The 5,673-nt window shown below is 37.5% G+C and overlaps 1 pseudogene; it reads right to left on the minus strand.

Moving 5' to 3' along the window:
* Positions 1-597: 597 nt before the first annotated feature.
* On the minus strand, positions 598-3,131 carry LOC106602213 (GTPase IMAP family member 9-like; annotated as a pseudogene).
* Positions 3,132-5,673: the final 2,542 nt, after the last annotated feature.

The raw sequence follows: 5,673 nt of genomic DNA on the forward strand, positions 1-5,673 counted from the left end.
AGTAAAATATGAAATAAATCATTCTCTCTACTATTATTCTGACATTTCACATTCTTAAAATAAAGTGGTGATCCTAACTGACCTAAAACAGGGAATTTGCCTAGGGTTAAATGTCAGGAATTGTGAAAAACTGAGTTTAAATGTATTTGGCTAAGGTGTATGTAAAAATCCGACTTCAACTGTACATACATACATACATACATACATACATACATACATACATACATACATACATACATACATATTCATACAAAAAATATACATATCCTTTTTTAAATTATGTTTTCTTTATTTCTTTCTTACCCTACCTCCCCTCCCTTAATTGGAATATATATATATATATATATATATATATATATATATATATATATATATATATATATATATTATTTATTTATTTGCAAAAACATATATGAGGGATTGGAAATGATACAGACAATTACATTGATGGAAGTTACAATCTATCTGCAATATTAAAGCTGATCCACCCCTACAATTTTTTTTTAAAATAAATAATGTACAGTGTACCTTTTAAATAAAAGGTGACATTCTGTACTGTCACCTCATATGAAACATTTGAACTCTAATCCAAAATGCTAAAGTATAGAGCCACATTCTTTATTTTAGCGTCACTGTACAAAAACATATAGTGGAGGGTATATCAGTAGACCTCATCAGTAAAGATAATTTAGTACGACTCAATTCAAACGCTTTGTGTCAGGGATCAGGAAGTTGTAATGCAAAGACACGTTTTCTATACAATCACGTGACTTAGAGGAAGCAGCCAATTCAGACCATGCTGCTGTAGTTTCATTACACTAATGGTGGCATAGATTTAGACCTACTTATCTTTCATTTTGTTATTCTTTGCTTTGTGCGTTGCATATTGAAGTGTAGGACAATTGCCTTACAAATAAATGCGTTATTTTCAGTATTGTCATTATAACTATTATTATTCACATTATAGGGCTTTCAATACCCAAACTATAGACTATAGCAAATGGGGTCACTTGAGGTGTGACTTTGTGAAACTAAAGCCGGGCAGACACTACACGTATTCAGCCTGACCTACAGGCTCCCGATTAGCCAATTTTTCACTTCTGATTGGCATTGTTACTGTAAGTATCATCATTGGGAATTACCAGTTTTAATAAACAGACATAATAATTATTCATGTTATTTAAAGAAAACGTCCTCATTGAATACAAATAACATAGTCATTAAATGTTTTTATCTGGCATTTGTGTTAATTGATCATTCCATCATGTTTACTGGTGACATAAACAGAGCCAGGTTAAATGTCTTAGAGCTTTATGTAAGCTATATAATATACATCTATAGAAGTCAATGGGTCCACAGTTAGACTATAACATTAGAATGACAACAGTGTAAGCTGTATATGCCAGTATTCAATGCAATGCAATTCAGTTGTAATTACAATTAAATTCAATATGACTAAGCTTTGGACTCTAGAACAGCATTGTTTCAGATTGTCATTGTGTACTGTAGTATTATTCAAGGTTTCACTGTTTTCCCCACTGTCACCGCTCCTTCACCCACTGCTTTCCCCAATGCTTTCACCACTCCATTCCCCACTGTCACCGCTCCTTCACCCACTGCTTTCCCCACTGCTTTCACCACTCCATTCCCCACTGTCACCGCTCCTTCACCCACTGCTTTCCCCACTGCTTTCATCACTCCTTTAAAAAAAATATATCTATAAAGCCGTTTTCTCCTTCAGCTTCCTCTCTGGCCTCCCTTTCGTATTTACATGGAACAGCATTGTTAGATGGTACAGCATTGTTAGATGGCACAGCATTGTTAGATGGCACAGCATTGTTAGATGGCACAGCATTGTTAGATGGTACAGCATTGTTAGATGGCACAGCATTGTTAGATGGTACAGCATTGTTAGATGGCACAGCATTGTTAGATGGCACAGCATTGTTAGATGGCACAGCATTGTTAGATGGTACAGCATTGTTAGATGGTACAGCATTGTTAGATGGCACAGCATTGTTAGATGGCACAGCATTGTTAGATGGTACAGCATTGTTAGATGGTACAGCATTGTTAGATGGCACAGCATTGTTAGATGGAACAGCATCGTTTCAGATTTTCATTGTATACAGCACTTATTCTCTGCCAACCTCCTCTCAAATTGTGTTCCTAGTGGTATCCCTATTCTCTCACAACCTTTAGCAGTTCCTACTGCATTACCTATTGCTGCCCCCACTGCTGCCCCCAATAACACACCAACTGGGCCTCCAACTATTCCCAAAACCGACCCGATTCCAACACCGATCGTTACTGCAACCGCAACTTCCCTTACAAAGCTGTTCGATCTTTCAGCTTCCTCTCTAGCTTTTCGTTCATGCATTTTCCTCAGCTTCTCTTGCTCTTCATATAGATGTTCTCCTTCCCATATTTTATTCAGTTCCTCCATCTCTCTGCATATCTTCTCTTTATTCTCTCTCAGGATCCTGTTCTTCTCCTCTTCAATCGCTCTCTCAACCTTCTGGAACATCTCAGATGTGTAATAGTTTCCTCCATTCCTCATGACCATCTTGTTTATCTTCTCAAGCAGCTCAGTGACCTGGGAGCGATTCTTATCTTTGTTGTTGAAGACATGATATCCCCCCTTGCATTGGTCAACTAAACTTTGCAGACCTGGATTTTCAAGCAGGAAGTCTTCAATTCTTACATCATCATCATCATCATCATCATCAAGAAGGTCTCCATGTGTGAAGAGAACCATGGTGTATTTCAATGCTTCATCACCAAAGAATCTATGAATCAACTCCACAGTGTTCTGCTCCTCTTCAGTGAATTTTCCCAGCTTGATCACAATCAGGAACACATGGGGACCAGGAGCAGAGAGAGAGATGCACAGAGCGATCTTTTTCAGTGCCTCCTCATTGGACATTGTAGTATCAAACAAACCTGGGGTGTCGATAACAGCTACACTTTGCCCAGTCACCTCCCCTCTGGCCTTATCACAGTCTTTTGTCAGAGAATTGGAGGAAAACTTTGATGAGAAAGTTTTTTTTCCCAACAATGGTGTTTCCTGCTGCACTTTTCCCAGCTCCAGTCTTCCCCACCAGAACCATCCGGGCCTCATTATTGTGTGTCTCTGTTGGATAAAAAGGATATGTGTTACTGTAGAGAGAAGTCTGATGTTGACATTCTTTTTCTGGGGGGCATCTTGCAGAACAGCTATATTTTCAGCCTCGCATTGTTTCTTAGGGGGCTTTCACACCAAATTGATTTGGATTTGGTTTTTCTGAAATCTGGCACCTTTCCCCATTATTTTCGTTTGTTTGGACTAGTGTGAACATTCTACCCGCACTCGGGAGCGCATTAAACAATTCACGTGATTCGCTCAAAGGGTGGTCTTGGTCTGATTCAATTCGTATCGTGCTGCGGTTGGTTGCCGGTGAGAACGCAGTCCGGACCAAGCACAGGAAAAGAACCAGAGGCACGCAGTATTATTAGGTATTTTACTGTGAGAATTTGATCAAATGCAAGCAGTACCATAACGTGATATCTCTGAAACATTGTGTTAGTAGTATCTCATCCGATGCAGATTAGGGGAGACTGGGGCTATACTGGGGATATAGACACTGAATAGGCTATAGCCTATTTCCATCGCAGTTGGAGCATCTATTGCATCTATTGCGCTGTTTCCTCACTTTCTTATTCTTATCTCTATTTTTTTTTAAACTTCATTGTTGGTTAGGGGCTCATAAGTAAGCATTTCGGTGCATGTGACTAATAACATTTGATTTGTTGTTGTACCAAAAGTGTAAAAGTGTAAGTAATATAAAGTTTGGTACACACAAGTTATGCTTCTTGATAATCATAGATGAATTTAACTTCAGCATTTTTCTCCAATAAACAAATGACTTGCATGAACACATGGCTTTGTTTAAGCATTTTAGTTAATTTGGCAATGTAAAACCAACCGGAGCAAATTATTTAAAAAAATACAATGTAACAAATAATCAAACTCTGATTCGAACTATTGCTCAGAACTATGTGAATTCGTCCAATGATCTATAGCATATAAACTGTAAGTAATTAACAAATACATTATACTGTATATCAATTATTAAGCTACCTACATGTAGGTCTACATTGAAATTAAATAATAGTAATATAATAATAATAATAATAATAGTAATAAATAAACAAATATCAAGAAAACTGATCTATAAAAATGTAAAAGTGTCTTGTACATAGAGTGAAGTGAAGACTACTCACCAGTCATGTTTGGTGTGCTGTCAGCTGTGGTCTGTCTAGAGAACTGCTAGTTGTATTGTATCACTCTGGTGCTCAGCCCCAAAGACACACCCACACCTTGATATTATCTTCCTTTTCTAAATGGAAAATACTCATAACCACTTTATTACACCGTGCAACAATATTTATTTAGTATTTTTCTAAATGTAACAATAATCACAATACAAACATGGAACATACAACTTAGCATCAATATCTGTGATGTTGTTATTTTTACCTGCAAACAGCAGTTATGCTGTTCCTGGCTCATCCTCAGAGAAGATCTCTCTTTATTTGAGGTTTTAGCGCTATTAAGAAGACTTCAAAGAGTAAGGTCTCATTCACCGTTATTCTGTATTGACTGTGTCCACGTGTGTCAACTCAACTCAAGCTGATTGAGTTGTGTACAGTACAGTAAATGGGTATTGTGTTGATCAGTTTGGGTCAGGATCGTGTTGCCTGTTTACAGCAGTCAGTGGTTTATTGATTGTTTGGTTGGTTAAACAATTGAATCCAAAATGTGGGTGAACACTAACAATATATTTTGATAATATGACATGCCACCATAAGTGCAGCTTAACTCACATGATTTCACATTTCAACTCCCTGCCCCTGTCATCATGAGAGGCCCACAATTGCTAATGTGAAAGGGTGAAGAGAAAACTACAACTCAAAGCACAGAAACTAGAAGAGGAAATTACAGTTTATACACCATATACCTCTTCTGCAACAATGTTACCTCCCTTTTAGACCTATACTTTGCATTATGCTGCCATCTCTTTGAGTGTGTAGCAGCCTAAGTCACATGATTTCATAGAAAATGTGTCTGCATTAGAACTCCGTAGCCTCTAGACATGTTTGTGTTGACTCAAAATAGTGTCTGTAGGTTTCCGTTGGTCAGGTGTGGTATTTTATTAGCTTGGGGCCAACTGAAACCAAAGGTGAAATGAAAGAATTCCCCAGTCTGCTCCCAGGGTATCTTTGTTCCATCTCTCCAAAATGTCATTCACTTTTGTCATTTTTTTAAAGACGAAGCAAGATTAGACTGCGGAGGCAATTTATGACATTTCCTAGAAACTGATGCCACACAACACTGTCAACATGGACGCACAAGACTGAGAGAGAGAAAATAACCTGTAGGAAACATTATGGAGAAGCACCAAATTCGCACAGAAGAACGTTGTTTCTTAATGTTCCCTGAACAATGTGAGAACATTACCAATGTCAAACCAGTTGGAGAACATTCCTAGAACATAACCAAAATTGAAATTAAATATAACCAAGTTTGAACTTTTAGGAAACGTTCTGTTAATGTAATGAAATACGAAGAAAACAATGTTTTTTTTTGTCAAGTTCCTTAAAATGTGCTGACAATGTTCCAAAGCCATGCAA

Source organism: Salmo salar, chromosome ssa04, assembly GCF_905237065.1.
Source record: "Salmo salar chromosome ssa04, Ssal_v3.1, whole genome shotgun sequence".
In the NCBI taxonomy this organism is placed as follows: Eukaryota; Metazoa; Chordata; class Actinopteri; order Salmoniformes; family Salmonidae; genus Salmo; species Salmo salar.